Raw genomic sequence first — 17882 nt, forward strand, 5'->3', positions numbered from 1 at the left:
TTCATGTTTTACCGATTCCTGACAGAAGAATCAACCACAGTTTTTTCTCTGTTATTTATTTCTTTCTGTATTTTGATTGTTTTTTCGAATGTTCGCTCCTTTGGGCAATGGAGTACTTCAGTGAGTTCTTTAATACACTGGTGTGAAGTCACTTGTGAAACTTATGCAAGCTGACGGCGTGGATATTTGGTGTTCTGGTAGGCTTTGAGAATGTCTTGTTCACAGTTTTTAAGCTTGCCCGTGCAAGGCTCCTTAGTGACTTTCTGAAGCGGCATGTGAAATTCTGAGACACCGTGTTTTAAATACGAAGGACCTTTGAATCCCTGCAAGAGTCTAAAACTGTTCAGCGGAATATCAGTATTAACTGACGCTTTTAATAGATTTTCTGTCTTGCTGTCGTTTGTTTCTTTCTTTTTTTTAGAGTATGCCCAGCCACGTTGACTATGTGCAGTTTGACGGAACAAAATAGGGCTTTGCAATGTGTCTGGTTCGTTATTTTTTCTTGGGGGGAAGGGGGGGGGGTCCGCACGGTACGAAAAAAAGGCATCAATACCACTGAGCACTAACCTTTGTTTCTTCAAGGCGATGCACGCGAGTTTTATCCAAGCCAGTGACGACCCGGAACGTCTTTCAAATGGAGTTTACCGGAGGCGCTAGCTCGCCGTACCTCCCCCTACAGGGACACGTGAACTTGACTCGAAAAGAATTGCTTGAACGGATTCTACAATAGAGTAGGTGCCACGCATAGGATACAACAGAGCTTCGCTTATTCTAAAGAACTCCGATTCCGAAAAGAAAAGTAAGAAATTTTCAGGACGAGGGAGCTCACAAAAGAAACTATTCGGTAAAATGGTACTAAACGGAAACATACCGCGCCTGGTAGATTTCTCAGTGTTAAGCGTGATCAGATTGGGGTGTACGCCTCTTAGTCTGCAGACGTCACCAACTGTGCCCGAGCTCTGTTCTAACGGCCGGAAAACATTCGGGAATATCTGCCAGTGTTAACTATCCTGCGTCCACCAGGGTGGAACCGGCTTCTTTGTGCATGAGGAACAAAACCAGAAACAGATAGGCTTGGGCCTTCACCTAGCCCTGGCGGCGTTCTTAGACACACTGCGCCGTTCTGAGGGTAAAGTCAAAGTTTCCGCACATGAACGTCAAACACTGTGCGCCCAGTTAAGCGGAAGCTTCAGTTGTAACCTATTTTGCCGGATAAGAAAATCGCGGCGATTGCTTCTTGATAAGTGTTAATCATAACCCAGCTCTGAACGGTGGGCTCCAAAATGATTCTGTCGCAAAGGCGTCGGTCGTACTCTCTGGAATAAGGAGCCCAGCCCACTTGACGGTAGGTGCACGCTCTCATGACGCGATGAGCCAGCTATGTTTTGTATCCCAGGTCCATTCAGGTGCCCGACCTTCATTGTTGCCGCGTAGGTGGCGGGATAGCGCTTTGCTGCCGCCGTGTGTGAGCCACTGGTGCGCGCGCTTCTGTCTGTTCGTTTCGCTTCTGTCACTATCTCATCTTCCAAGCGAGGTAGGCACACCCACTTGCATGCAGTATGAAAGGCGTGAAAACGAACAGGGAAAAAGGCGTTTCAGACCACAACAAGAAGGCAGCGAGACCGAGAGATTGGTCATTGCTTACAACGGTCTTCACTTTGTTCGCGCGAAAACACGCACCCTTCTATTGATGTGGAAGGAATATGGGCGCCTTGTGTAGTTTTGCTGTGCGATTCACTCAGCCGTGCGGTAGGTTCCTTGCTTTGGATGCGAGCTTAGGCCTTATGGTCCTTGTTATATTATCATTATCTTGAATTGCTTCTGAAACTACGATGCAGTATACTAGACGTAATTTATTTTGAGAACGTTGGTTCCTCTCACAGAGCTATAGATGCACTCAAAGGTTACCGGAGTTTGAATGAATTGATGCGTTAGAAAATTTAAAATTACGTCTTAGAGACGCACGCCGAAATTACGCATGGTTGTGGATGTGTTCAAACAAATGAGGTAATCACTTCCACATTCACTTAGTTCGGAGTACCCCTGGTCACATTTGAAAATTGTCTCATGTTGAACGTGATGGCTAAACCTAGCTAATCCATTCTGCTTTCTTTCTATTTTCGTGGCTTGAATTGATTGCTGAGTTGAGAATCGATTGCCGATTAGCCTTAACTTGCGAATTGACGTCGACGTAGACCAGACTAAACGAAATATATTGTTTTTGTTTAATTCTGGGTCAGTATTTTCTCAAGTGGCAGTCCGCAAACCCTACGGGGCCCGCGAGAGAATTATAAAGGTCCAATATTATCTCCCGGAAACTCCCCCAACTTTTTTTTTTTTTTTCTCCTTTGTCAAACCTTGCTGGCATTAGAAAAGGTAGCTTCCCTGCACAAATTTTGCCTTAAATTTCCCCGCGTAGCACATTTTAACGTTGGCGCTTTGCACAGGATGCCAGCTATGCTTAAAAGCCAGACCCACCAGAGCGACGTTTAGCTGCAGAGCAAATTGTTCGACAGTTTGAAACGCATCAGCATAAACGTCAGATACAAGTGGCGGGCATTGAACGAGTATGCGGGCAACTTTACCTGCTAGTGCAGGTTGTTTCACATTATGACGCGGATCGACATAGTTCATCATAGGGTGCCCCATAGCTTTTGTGACAAGTTCATGATAGGGTGCCCCATAGCTTTTGTAAGGCCGAAAGGGGTTTATGGCGCACCCGTGGTTGATAACCACCGTTCGAGTGGATAATGTAAGCATCGAGCACAAAGGCGTTCTCAGAGCGAGCTTTTTAAAGACGATAGTCTTTCTTGGGCCACTTAACCCTTTAACTGGCAAGATATGAAAAAAACAGCGGAACTATTTTTTGGCTGGTTTATTTCTTCTTTAGAGCAACCACAGAACCAACAAAACAAGTTTCATGATGTTTCATAAAAAACTAAAAAAGATAGCGGAGGTCAACAATTTTGTTGATCTGCCAGTTAACGGTAAAAAGGCGTGGCTTAAAAAAACTTTTTTTGTTTATCGACTTTTGTGACGCATTTACTCTGGTGATTTTTTTTATCAGTTTTCACAAAATGTTAGCGGGCTCGAAAAGTCAGAAAGCAGTTGTTTCCGCTCTTCACACCGCATTTAGCGCACTTGAATCCAAAGACGCCCTTGCGGCACATTGGCGAAGCTACCTCTTGTCTGCTTTCCTTGGTGCGACGGAGAACCAAAGGCACGTTCTAGAGCTGCAACTGGCCAGTGGCTGGCCTTGTCGTAACGGGTATCATCAGAAGCCATTGCGTGTTTCCTTTTGGGGACAGAAATCATCAGGGCTTTCCTGCGAGGTCTTCCAACTGTGCGTGGTATGACAACTTGGTTCGCTGATTTCAGTGATTTGCAAACCGAGAGGCGAAAATCTTTGAGAGGCATAGTTTTTTCGTTTAGGGCAAAGCAGTCACCCTTGCAGAGAAGCCGAGCGTTTCCTATGCTAACGTCCAGAGAATACGCAAAGAGCGGAAAGTGCCACCTTGGTCGCAATCATCATCATCGGCCGAAACAGGCACGAGGACGCAATTGCGGCCATTTGCTTTCTTTTATGGAGGGCAGGAGCTACTACCGACTATGATCATTTCGAGAGCCCTAGACTGGTTCTCTTAGAGCGATCAGGGCATCTGGTTCCGCCATCAGCGTGGTTTGGTGGCGCTTCTGAGGTATCCGCGTGCACAGTTTTATCACTCGAGTCGTCATCACTGGAGTCAATTTCAGAGCCACTTGGATGCTGCAGAACAAGAGCAACACCCCTTTCCGTTCCCCGCTTTCCATAGAAGATGTCTGTCCATTCCTGCAAAGAAACAGATCGCTGAGTTACACGAAAATCCACTGGCGCCGTTCCACTCTCAAACATACCATATTCGCGGCCCAAAGCTTTGATTGTGAAAAACTGCAAAGTAGTTATGGCTCTGAGTGCCCACGCAATAGCTTATCAGGCTTTATCTGCGATAAGAATATTACAGCCGCCAATAATTAGAATGATAAAAATTGGCCACGTATCTGCTCCTTTCGGTGCAAATGCCGTCAAAAGACGATAGTCTTTATCGGCTTTTGCGAAGTGAATGCCTCCCTTCGCTTTCCCGCTCACCTCTCATGTTGTTCCTCTAGCGTCGCGCTCCTCCCAAGGTAAAGACGCCAAAGGTTTGCTTAAATCATTTTAAATTTCCAGCGTTCCACTGCTCCAAACCGGGTGTCCCGATGCGAACGCTGCCATACGGCGAAGACGTGCGTTAATCGAGGTGCCCTACTTCAACGTTTATAGAACCGCGTTTCCCTACTCCACGTGCGTTGCAAGCAGAACGTGGAACCTATCTAGTGGAACCAATAAAGATGTTTTCTCTCTCTCTATCTAGTGGAACCTTGCGTAACTGTTGCCGGTGGATTTCTTAAAATGGCGCCAGAAGCTATAGTGGCGCGGGCGACAGCAGGCGACGGCAGAGTGAATTCTTTTTCTGCAGTTGATGAAGTATTTAATTTCGGAAAAGTCAAGCATGTTTGATTGTTTTATAAAGGAACACTGCAAATATCACTTTTGTATTGATTTGTTGCCTCATATTTCCGTAATGCCTTGTTCTTCTTCAACAATGTTGACAAGTATGAACATTACACCGGACATAGACGGGTAGATTTAGCTGTTACTATATAAGACTATTGCGCAGGCAATGTTTTGCTTTGGCCGGGTGGCTGAATCGAGTCACAGACAGACAGACGGACAGACATACAGACAGACCAAAATATTATGGGTTTAAGTAGCCCAAGAAAGACTATCGTCTTTAAAAGCCCCCGAACTGAGGCATGCAGCAGCCAAACCTTTCATACGGCACGTGCAGCGTACCTCAACCCTTGCCTGGCAGCTCAACAATTTTGTGGACCGCGGTAGCGGGCTGCTGTCTTAGCGTCTCGGCTAAACAACACCACGATATTCATATAGCGGGTTCCTCGTACCTTGTTCTACGTGTTTAAAAAATCTCGATTTGCTTACCTTGTAGGAGCTCTGGGAACCCGAGGCAGAATTCCGCCGTGGTTGTGAACGTCAGCAAACCGCAAACAGCTAAATTATTGTCAACAAGGCATCAACTGGCGCCATCTGTCATCTTATTTACCAACTGGAATGAAGAACATGTGTCCTGTTGCCGCTAAACTTAGCGAAATAAGCTTACGTTAGGCGCGCGTTTTGAACAGGGGTGGTTTTTTCTTGGGTCCAGAATATTGTTGATCTGCGGGTTAAATGGTTAAGCCCAGAAATTTTGGTCTGTCTGTATGTCTATCTGAAGTTGATGATAGCTGATTTATCCTGCCAAGTCGGAAAACGAATACCACATACCTCAGATGGTTCCCGGCCCACGTCGGCCCCATACCCGGCGGAACGGCCAACCAAAACGAGAGGGCGGACGCCGTCGCGCGCGAGCTTACACACCGCGCGGCGCCCCCCCGCCCCTCGAACTCTCAGGCCGCAAGGGACGACCAGGAAGCGCAAGGAAAAGAAGACGAACACGAGCCTCTCCTAGAGTATGGAGACATACTCAGACACTACAGAGAACAGCGAAAGACACAGCCTCCGCCGCATCCTGGACTCAACAGACACGAACAGGTACTGCTCCGACAGCTACAGACGAGATCGGTGATCACACCCGCGCTGGCTCGTTATGTGTGCCCAGGACGCTTTAAAGACTACATGTGCAGTGTGTGTGCGCGAGCGCCCGCCACCCTCTCCCACATCTTGTGGGAACACGGGAAATCAGGTGGCGGGCAGGTGAACAGTGGTGCAGTGCGCGTGTTCAAGTGCAGTGACACCTTGAGTGACAATGTTACGCCGTGTGGGAACGCTACACCGTCCGATCTACCGCCGGACATAGTGACAATGACTACAGCGTCGGACTGTGAATCCCAGAGGCAAGCCATCCAGCGGCTCGAGGAAGCCCTGGCCCGGCAAGAGCGAACGGAGAACTCCGCTGCCGTCGCGCCTTCCCCCCGCACTCCGAGGGTGCCGGGGAGGGCGGCGCGGGTGGAGGAAGCTTAGTAGCTTGAGCTGGGCCACTGGCCAAACACCCCTCGAGGCCTAGACTAGGCAGGAGGGGGGAGAATACCCCGACGAGGGTTTTCCTCTCATCCCTCCCCACGCAGGATCACGTAATAAAGTCTTTCTCTCTCTCTCTCTCTGTATGTCTATCTGTCTGTCTGTCTGTCTGTCTGTGACCCGATTCAGCCACCCGGCCGAAGCAAAACAATGCCTGTGCAATAGTCTTATATAGTCACAGCTAAAAAGTTCCGCAAAAACTAAGCACACGGTGCGAAACACTCCTGAACTGCCTAGCGGAGCACACCGCGCCGAGCAATGTCAGCAGCCCAGTGCGCAGAGGCAACGCTGGTCACTGGTCCGCCCGAAGCGGAAGGCGCGCGGGCCACCGAGAGAACTGGTTTGCGACTATTAAAGACGATAGTCTTTCTTGGGCTCCTTAAACCCAGAAATTTTGGTCTGTCTGTATGTCTGTCCGTCTGTCTGTCTGTGACTCGATTCAGCCACCCGGCCAAAGCAAAACAATGCCTGCCCATTAGTCTTATATAGTCACAGCTAAATCTACCCGTCTATGTCCGGTGGAATGTTCATACTTGTCAACATTGTTGAAGAAGAACAAGACGTTACGCAAATATGAAACAAGAAATCAATACAGAAGTGATATTTGCAGTGTTCCTTAAAATAAAAAAAATCAAACATGCTTGAATTTGCGAAATTAAATACGTCATCAACTGCAGAAAAAGAATTCACTCCGCCGTCGCCTGCTGTCGCCCGCGCCACTATAGCTTCTGGGGCCATTTTAAGAAATCAACCGGCAACAGTTTCGCCAGGTTCCACTAGGTGGGTTCCACGTTCTGCTTGCAACGCACGTGGAGTAGGGAAACGCGGTTCTATAAACGCTGAAGTAGGGCGCCTCGATTAACGGGCGTCTTCGCCGTACGGCAGCGTTCGCATCGAGTCACCCGGTTTGGAGCAGTGGAACGCGGGAAATTTAAAATGATTTCAGCAAACCTTTGGCGTCTTTACCTTGGGAGGAGCGCGACGCAAGAGGAACAACATGAGAGGTGAGCGGGAAAGCGAAGGGAGGCATTTACTTCGCAAAAGCCGATAAAGACTATCGTCTTTTGACGGCATTTGCAACGACAGGAGCAGATACGCGGCCAATTTTTGCTTTGGCAGTCTAAGTATGACTGACGAAGCACTCACCGAGAAGGATTCGTCGTTTTTTTTCTATTTTTTTTATTTGAGCTAGCCGTTGGGTAGTAAAGGCACCCCTCTTGCCGCACCTTTTTTCCCCTAGCCCTTTGATTTTTTGCGATGGCGGCTTCTAAGAAGCGGAGCTTTCTTCCCCGTATTCCACTCACAAGCTTTGGGAAAAACCGTTAACGTGCTCCAATCTCCACGACTAGCGTCTGCTAGTCCAAGGAAATTGGCGCGGCCCGCGCTCGATGCCCTGAAATGAAGATGCCACACCGAAGCCTCCATATTGTTTTTAATACAGACGCTTATTAATCAACCTAGCCATCCTTCGCCGACCGTCTCCAACACCTGCATTAGCGGGCTTTCCAAATTTGTCAAAATAAATCTCGTATGGACTACGTTTCGTAAAGAGCGCGGCGCCGATACGAGGGCAGAGTGAGAAAGCAGCACGGGGAATCTCGCATTTCAAGAACCTCGGCTATGTCAGTAATCCACTCAGGCTATTTATCTTCCTTCATCTGTTTCTTTCTCCCCATTACGAGCCTAATAGCACCACATGATCTTATAAAAAAAGCTTGAGCTGGATACATTAAAAAATCCCGGGCCATCTCCGCTAACGTGAAACTTGGGGAGGGGCGAAGCATGCAGTGTATAAGTGCATTCAAAGATTTTAAGTCTCTTTCTTGCCACACGGAGCGCGCTGATTGGGCGCCGGAGAAGCGCAAGTGGGAAGAGCAATCCCGCACTTGCTGAGGCGGTGGCGCCCTCCCTTGTGTTGAACCGGATTTAAGCAATATGCATGCCCAATCTGCCCCAGTTTAGGTTAGTGGCAGCGGTTAACGCGAGCGCAGTGCAATGCCCCCGCCTCGGGTTGGGGCTCGTCCTCGGGGATCAACGAGGCCTCGGCACCAGTTAAGTATGCTTTTTTTTTTGCTTCAACCGACTACCCAACCCGATCAGGCCTAGCGTCGAGAGCTCGTGGTTACCCGAGTCGGTTGGTAACACAAATTATGTCACACGCTGTCGGCTGTAGTTTGTCGTATCTTTTCCTAGTGTCCGTGTTTGAGTGCGCTACCTTCAAGATGTCCCATATGCATTACCAACTAACCCAGTTGTCACTTCTACAAATTATAACCCGTCTACAAACAGATTGTGCTTGACGATTGCTGCAGCGGACAGGGAGCGTTCCACAAATCTTTAAATCATGTTAGCTTATTTTGAACCGGTTTTATCTGTGATAATTTTTTTTCTTTTAGTACGCGTTACGTTCTAGCGCGCGGCGTTGGAAAACGAGTGCCCCGATGTTTTAGTACGGGGGCTACCTGAGTCGATGACGACAGGAGACGCCGACAGCGCGAGCCTCGTAGGGGCTTCGCTCCTACAAAAACGACGATGTAAGAAGAAACACACGGCACACGGGGAAGCTGTGGAAGGCTTAATGACGAATGCGTCAAATGCCACCCAAAACACGTTTCCCACAGGCGCGCAACTAACTGACGGCACTCTAATCGGCTGGTTGTCGAATTCCTTGGGGTGTACGGCAGAACCCGCCCCTTCGCACAGCGTTGTTGAAATTTGGCCTTGCCTGCCGAATCAATAAGTTCGGCGAAATAAAAACAAAAGAGGTCCCACTTGCGCACTCCGCTCTCTGGACCACTCCCCCACTGCACTTCTTTGTTTCTCGTTTGAGCGCTTCTTCTTCTTCGGCTTCCACATTCCTGGCCGTCCCGTGAATGGACAAGCCGTCGGTGCGGAGACAAAGAGCGGCTGTCGTCGAGGTGCATTGTTCGGGCAACGATGACGCGCCGGTGTTCGTGCGCGCTTCTCCCGTGCTCTCCGCAGCCTCTTCCCGAGCTTGCTCCCGCTCCTCCCTCATCCATATTGGAGGCAAAATTAAATGAGACGGCCTCCAGCGCGTCTCAATGGCTGGCACGTCGGCTTATGAAAATGAATTATTCATTTCTTTGGACGCGCGCGTTGTTAGCGAATCTTTCGGCGGCGCTGCTTTCCGGACGTTCCAGCCGGAGGCCCGCCAAATGACGGCGCAAGCCAGCCCGTCGCGCGGCAGAGGTATTCAATGCCTGTCGCCCGTCATCGGTTAGCCGGTCCGCGACGCTAAAGAGTTTGGCTTCCGCAGGGGCTTCGCTCGAGGGAAGCGTTATATTATCACTCCCACTTACGGCGTGTTCGCGAATTATATAAGCCCGTGTTTATAGAGACCGCACAGTGAGTACGGCACCGTCTGCCCTGGAAGTCCCGCGAGGCAGCTAACAAGGTCAACCGAAAATCTCGCATCGTCAGCTCCGCTACCCCGAGACGTTGTACGTTATGAATTTGCTATAAACACATGTAGGATCTTCTGGTTAGTTGACTTCAATCTAGGTGCCGCGAAAAGTGTACGCCTCAAGTTTGACTTCAACTATTTGTATGCAACTTTTCTAGAGACGCGTCTGATGGTTAGTATTCAGAAAATTCAGTACTGCTTACGACCGGTTGCATTGATTCTTTAGGGCTGAGGTGGGTAATCGAACGTTTTCCTTCATTCAGTGTTCTTGATTTATTCATGCAGATGCAGGACGAAATGATGATTAACACAAATTTAAGTACCGCGCGCAGAGGCTTCTCGATTTCCGATTATTGATCAGAGTTTTCTTGTCCTGCAGGCCGATTGCACCGGAGGGACAACTCACGACCATCGACACAGCATCGCCGACCGTCACCAGCCGTGAGTGGTCGTTGAACTTCTTATTCAAGTTGCGGGACGCAGTGAAAACAGACCCTCTCCGAAATAACAAACCATACCCTGCAGGGGGTACTTGATCGAAGATAACGAACTTAGAGATTTCAATGCAGGGGTATTCGCGATATTTTCGACTCTTGCATTGTCACTACAGCACCGGGGAAGTGCTCGGAACGAAAAATTTTCCTACTAGTCTGTACTTACAGGGGATTAACCACGTGATTTTTCTTGTTTTATTTCTTGTACTATTTGTCTTTACCGATAAGTGTTGTGTATGCCTTGACGTATAGCCCCTGTTGAAATGTGTGATATTTGAGTGTTCTGGTTATTTGTTTAGTTTTGTTACGGTGTATGGAACGTAGCCTTTCCCGCTTGCCATTCCTCTCGCTTTTTCCCCCTTTTCATCAGTCGTTCAGGATAATTTGCTATGAATATGCCGATAACGCAATCTGCCAAGGTTCACCAATGCCACTAGAAGGCAGCTAAGCCGATCAATTCGGAGAAAGATGTTTTCATTACCCGCGGCGGTGGCTCAGTGGCTAAGGCGTTGTGCTGCTGAGCACAAGGTAGCGGGTTCGATTCCCGTCCGCGGTGGCCGCTTTTCTGATGGAGGCGAAAAGCAAAAACGCCCATGTGTACGAGATTTCGGCGCATGCTAAAGATCCCCAGGTGGTTTAATATCAATCCGGAGCCCTCCACTACGGCGCTCCTCATCGCCTGCGTTGCGGCGGCACGTTAAACCACAAAAATCAATCAAAGATGTTTTCATTAACAGATATGTGCGCGAACGCTCGTTCATAAAAAATGAGGGCGCCAGAATTTCCTAAGGATTCCGTAAGGCAGGAACTTTGGTATCTATTTCATCCCTCGTCAGCTTCACGTGCCAAAGTAGGAAGCTAAGCCTTGTTCCGGCGGTCAATTTTGTCATGAGTGTGGGAAGACTATTTTCATTTTTCGGGTGCATGCACACGTTTCTTGGAGCTTTGAAAACTAGTCGCGTATCTGGTCAAACGTCATTGGCCGTGTTCCGTCGGGCAGTTTCGCCGGTTCAATATAATCGCGGCTCTACGGACGGACGGACGGTCAATGAAACGTATGATATACATTCTCGCGCGATGTATAAAGCCAATGCGCTGTGCGTTAACCCTGGCCATCGCCTCCTGTATTTTTACGATGCCAAACGCATCAGCCCGTACCGGCCAACGAAGCCCTCTCCTTCTACTCCGGCCACTCTCCCCCAATAGGTAGCCTTCCCAGCGCTTCAGACATGTGACCAGTACCAGTTTGGGGCGACGCGTGGTGGAGAGCGGCAACGTTGGCAAAATATGCTCCGCCGTGGCTGTGAGCTTTCTAGCGCTGGCGCGAGCGCCATTACTTTGACAATCTCAAACATTGTTTGCCTTGGCAACCAGGCACCAGCCGCTCTCGAATGTAGTTACGGTTACGTGATCCCGGTTCAGCTCGGGGCCCCACCTTGCGAAATGTGGGCACTGCAGGCGTACCAGTCACTCCTATTGGGACGCGTGCGATGCGTTTGGCATTGTAAAAATACAGGAGGCGATGCCCTGGCATGCGCGTAGATAGCTGGCGAGCGTGAGTTAAAATTGAGCTCTAAGTGTAATTAGTAGAGACCGAAACTTGAGGCACGAAAAATCAAGGTTTTAGGCGCCTATAATAGGCACTGAAAAGTGCCGTTTAGGCAAATATGGGCTCCAAATACTGTCGTTGAGGCACATATGGGGTCAATTCGTTCATACTTCAGCAGCGTAGTTTACGAAAAAAATTGGACTTGCAGTAAAAGCAGCTGACAAGTCTTGTGCTGTGGGAAAATGGCTTTATTTTGTTCTTAAAAATAAGTCACACAAGAGTTGCTTTTTGAGCAGATTTACGTGAAATGCAAGATGATTCAACAACAAATGAAATGCTTAAAAGCCATAACAAACCAGACCAATCTCAATGATTTGCTGCTTGAAGTTGTACCTGTTTTCAGTCGATAACTGTGTGGGAAAAAAATTGGCTGGCGATTACGATACTCCCTAATACGATATTTGGGCGCAGCAGCAGTGCGCTGAGGCAGCACTCACTCGAGGGTTCTCTCGACGGCAGCGATGATGAGCCTCTGCGTCGGCGGCGCGAAGTGCGTATCAGGAGGGGACCGCGACCCGCGTCTTAGCCAGGGAACGCACGCCATCGCCACGCGCACGCCCCCCTCACGTTTTCACCAGCGTCGCGCAGGCGAACGTCTCGTGCGGGCTCAGCATCCACCCCCCCCCCCCCCCCCCCACTCTCCCACCGCACAGTTTCGGAGAGCGCTCGCGCTGCCACGGCGAACCGCCATCCCCTCACACTTTCGCGACACTCTCCTCTGCTTTCTTTCACTATTCGGTCTTGCCATCGTTCACTCGGTTACCACGGCGACGCGGCTGAGCCCAGAGACGGCCGCCAAAGGGCTGCTCGACGTCCACTGAAGTAAGCGGAGCGGGCTTGTATTCCGGGACGCTCCATGACCCGTTTGCGCCTGGAATATCAGAATGTTTGCTGCTCAGAACCTTCGGCAGTTCGTTTAACACAGGGAATTTTTAACAGGGTAATTAACAGGGAATCCCGGAATTTTATGTCACACAGAATGGCACAATGACAGACAGGAATGTCTCGACCAGCAACCGGTCTTTCGGGGATGGTGGCGGATCTGTCTTGGACTTTCCAAATGAGCTCAGCATTCTTAGTCAGAGTGGCGCCCAAGCTGCGCAAATGCTTTCTGCTAAGACTGTGAAATAAGCACACGAATTTGCCGAGTCGCGTTCAAGTGTAGCGTGGTGTAAATAACTTGGGCTTCGACGCTTTCGTCGACTGCAAAGCGGTTAATACCACTGGTGAGTGTTTTTGTAGTAGTTCTCTCCCCTTAGCCTAGTGTTTTAAGGGGCACCAACGGGCTCTTATGGAAGAGGCACAGTGGGTAACTGCTGCTTGAACACATAACTTCGCCTCGAAGAAAGATCTTATTTATTCGTTGACAGCAGGACGACCTCCTCAGCTCTTCGCAATACCGATGAATCCCATGGATTGTACAGGGAAGTGGAATACTTCCGTACAAGCTGCTCACCTCTTATGCAGGATCACATGGCTAGCGAAGCTGCGGGAATAACGCCATTCAGTAACTATATTCTATACAGGGTGACCCAGCTATCACGCACCAAGATTTAAAAAAAGAGCAATGGCGTTACTCGAAGAAAACATAGTGCAGAATATTTGCAGTACTGTGGAGAAGTGGACCGTAATTCTTTTGTTAATGACACTTAACTAATTAATTGTAATTAATTATCTAACTTGAGAATTGCTGTACTGATCATTGAATTGTCAATGAGGCACTTGTGCCTCATTGACACTTGAGTGATTATGACAGTACTTCTCGAGTTATGTAATTAATTACAATTAATTAGTAAAGACTCATTAACGAAAAAACGCTGCCCGCTTCTCCACAGTACTGGAAACATTATTCACAAGGTTTTGTTCGAGTTACGCCATTACTCTTTTTTTAAATCTTGGTGCGTGATAGCTGGGACACCCTGTATATCGATTATCAATATTAGACATCCCGCAAGTTTCTTTGCATCTAATTCCCTTATTGCTACGCTTCTAAATGCCCTCGTAGGTTACGTGGCAGGGAAAACGACGGCTGTCACGACTAGAGTAATTGAAAAGTGCCGAGATGCTCATTCCTATAACCTCCGTTTCTCGTTCGGTCTTCGTCCAACACTTGCTGCATCTTTCCGGCGATGGTGTACCCGTGATAGGCGGATGACTGTGCACGCGTTTGTAACGTCACCTCAAAATTTGGTGTGTCAGATTTGCTCGTGGTTTCCCCCTAGGAGGTGTCTTTGACCTTGACTCGCATGTGCGCGGCTGTGTCCCGTTCAAGTTAATCTTCTTTGCTTGTTTTTTGGGTCGAAGCACCTTTAAGTCTGTAAAAAGCCTGCTGTAGGCTTTCTCTGCAGGCAAGGACCCTCAACACGAAGTGCTGGGTACAGCAACCGCTTAATATATATTTTAATTCGCTTCTAAAAAGTACCTAAATGCTCTTCTGGAGATCGGGACCCATCGCTAGCGCCACTAACCATGACGTCAGTGAATGGCCAACATAACAAAGTTTGTGACGTCATACCACGTTAGCGACTCGAGCGACGTCAACGTAAACTTCTGTTACCACAGTTTGTTTGGTCATTTGGTCGTATCAGACACACTAGGCCGACACGACAGGGACGACGACGCGACAGCCAAGAGACGGCGACGCCGACGAGTCGCCAAACCATCGGCCGACGGCGACACAAACACGTCGGCCGATGAAAAGTCACCGTAGTGTGTCTGACTCGCCGACCGAAGACGCCAACAAAACTGGTCGGCCGACTGGTCGCCCGACGCGTCGTCGTGAATCGACCGAGAAGCGAAAACTGCTCCCCGACAACATTCGTGCCGCAATGAATGCGGCTCTATTTTGTTAGTTTCTGGAGTGTAATAAACTCAGTAAGGTCCATGAAGCCCATACAACTCAACACTAGTGCTAATGCAATCCGTATTTTGGCGTTCGACGCTTCGGCCGTGCTCTTCGGCGACGCCGCTACCCCGGAGCTGCAAACTGCATATGCGTTTGCGATCGGCTCGCCTGTAGAAAATAAAAGGTAAGTTTTGCGCAGAAGAAGAGTTACGTAGGGTAATTTGGGTAATAAGAGATCGGCCAAGGTTTTTAACGTAACACGTATAACCAAAGTACGGCAAGCACTATCCCTACAGTGCAAAATCGCAGCCGCAGCCCGGCACACTTTTTTTGCGAGCGCTTTCGCGAAGAAGCAGAGTTGATGGCGATAAGCTATTGCGGGGGCTTCGCGGAACCTTGCTGCGCAAGCGCTATTTAAGAAATTCCAGTTTACCACCCAGGAATTCTGTAAACTAGCTAGTAAACACCGACGTACGACTCGAAGGATGGGCCTCCATCTACTACACCGGCTATTTCGCAACGGGTCACGATTTATGCGGTGGCGCAGTGGTCTCGCGCGTCGGGCCCGCTCGGTCGACGTTGCGGGGTCAATTCGCGGCGAAGACAGTTTTTTTTTCTTGAGCGGTTTTTTAAGGGGTATGGTTTGCATATCCAATTGCATTTCTATGCAAGACAAAGAGTCCGAGTCGGAGCTGTCGCGGCTTGACATGATGAGTCGGCGTGTTTACTTCCGTGGTGAAGCACGTGTGTGCGGGAGCAGACACCGCAGTATAGTCGCAGCGTACCGCAGCGCAGCATGGTAGACACACGTGGCAGAGCGTCCTCGCAACACTGTTACGTCACTGCTTGAATCGGCGCCCAGAAACCGAAACCGAATCCTGCTCACATGAATCGTGCGATAATAAATTTTTTACTCGGAATATGTGCATGGGAGAGCATGTATCATGCTTCCTAAAGAAATATAAAACGTTTGCAACAAAGAATGCACAAGCAACAAATTTGGTGGCACAACACCTTTAAGGCCGAGGCTTGTCCGTCCGGCGTGCGGCGTCCGTGCTCACGGCACAGCACCGTGTAAAGCGAAACATCAGCGAACAAGAACAAAATAAAAGAGAGAGAGAGAGAGAGAGAGAGAGAGAGAGAGAGAGAGAGAGAGAGAGAGAGAGAGAGAGAGAGAGAGAGAGAGAGAGAGAGAGAGAGAAAGAGAGTGCTCCTGGAGAGCCATGCTGCGCATGCGCGAGGCGCATTTGATTGGATTGGATTGAAATTGATTGGATTGGAATAAATTGACTTGGATTGGATTGGATTGGATTGGAAATCGTTTCAGCTGCAGTAAGCACTTTCATGGGTGAATCACGGCACGAACAATCCCCAGTGCTTCGCCCACTTGTCATGGTTCACTTCGTGGAGATGCGTGAATTTTTTTATTACGTTAGCTATGGATAGGGCTCATCGGCAAACGTTTTCGCCATGGGTACGCGGACACAGCGCGTCAGGGGGACATAAAACAAAAGAGCTCTTGTGGACAGGGGTGACGTCGGTGAAGTTGGCTGCGGTGCCAGTGCGTACGAGTCTCTGGAGGCTCGGCCGATGTGGCGAGGTCGAGGTGGCGGCGGCTCGAGCACGGTTTGCGTTTCTCGGCGTGTTCGGCACGGCTCGCGCATTTTTCTCGCGAATGGCGTGCAACAAACACCCAGTTGCGCTCTTCTGAAGCAAGAACGGTCCTTCAGGTTATCGTCTCGAAAAACCAAAAAAGTCCTTTATAAGACAAAAAAGCTATCTTTAGGCGCTGGAAAGCCTTTATAAGCCCATGTCATAATAGGCGCTATAAAGCTCAGTAAGTCAGAATAGGCACATATAGGCACTGTAGCTTAAAAGGATTCACTTCCCTTAGTTCATGCTTACATGTTAACTAGGCGTTATGCAGACTCGAGGGAAAAATAGGCATTTTGCCTAAAGTTCCGGTCTCTAGTCATTAGCAGCGTGGTTTCAGCTCAATCAAACCGAAAATACCGTACGTATACTTTACAAAGGAAGGTGAAGTAGAGTATAAAACGGATCAAGATTGTGGGTTGGCGCCAGAGACCAAGGTAACCATGCTTTCTGAGTTTTCTTTTCTCTGGCCGTGTGCTGGCAAGGGTGAGACGGAAGGAGCAACTTCTGAGCCTCGTTATAGATCAACCAACGTGGTTTCCCTTGATGATTTTATTTTGCCATAACCCCCACCCTTAATGCTACTGGGCTAGTAATGAACTCACCTGCTTCACGTTTCTAGAAGCTCGGCGAAAAGCAGCAAGCGGGCCTCGTTAGCGTCGAAAACCGCGACGACGTCATTCACGGGAGTAGTGGAGTAGCAGCAGAAGAACATAAAGCGCCAGAATAGAGTCGCTGATCGAGCTTGGGTTTTGAGACGGTGCACCTTGAGGAGCGGGGTGGCGGTAGATTTGAGCGTATTTTGTGTTCGCTGCAGGTGTATTTAAAAATTATAGCCAAATTTCGGCCGCACAGTCCACATTAGGGTGCACAAGAATGGCGTAGAGGACATGCGCTGGACGGTTCTTTATTTAATTGTCGAAAAATTCTAGCCCCCCCCCCCCCCCCCCCCCCCACACACACACACACACACACACACACACACACACACACACACACACACACACACACACACACACACACACACACACACACACACACACACACACACACACACACACACACACACACACACACACACACACACACACACACACACACACACACACACACACACACACACACACACACACACACACACACACACACACACACACACACACACACACACACACACACACACACACACACACACACACACACACACACACACACACACACACACACACACACACACACACACACACACACACACACACACACACACACACACACACACACACACACACACACACACACACACACACACACACACACACACACACACACACACACACACACACACACACACACACACACACACACACACACACACACACACACACACACACACACACACACACACACACACACACACACACACACACACACACACACACACACACACACACACACACACACACACACACACACACACACACACACACACACACACACACACACACACACACACACACACACACACACACACACACACACACACACACACACACACACACACACACACACACACACACACACACACACACACACACACACACACACACACACACACACACACACACACACACACACACACACACACACACACACACACACACACACACACACACACACACACACACACACACACACACACACACACACACACACACACACACACACACACACACACACACACA

General features: G+C 49.1%; 1 protein-coding gene across 1 annotated transcript in view; it reads left to right on the forward strand.

Moving 5' to 3' along the window:
- LOC144178228 (dopamine D2-like receptor) overlaps nucleotides 1-17882 on the forward strand; it is a 773504-nt gene that overhangs the window by 126291 nt on the left and 629331 nt on the right. Inside the window, exon 2 of the mRNA XM_077705925.1 lies at nucleotides 9919-9980. The gene's annotated coding sequence lies outside the window, so the exon portion shown is untranslated. The remainder of the gene's footprint in view (nucleotides 1-9918; nucleotides 9981-17882) is intronic.

The sequence above is a fragment of the Haemaphysalis longicornis genome, unplaced genomic scaffold (genome assembly GCF_048455015.1).
Source record: "Haemaphysalis longicornis isolate Haplotype H1 unplaced genomic scaffold, Haemaphysalis longicornis Haplotype H1 scaffold_4, whole genome shotgun sequence".
Classification (NCBI taxonomy): Eukaryota; Metazoa; Arthropoda; class Arachnida; order Ixodida; family Ixodidae; genus Haemaphysalis; species Haemaphysalis longicornis.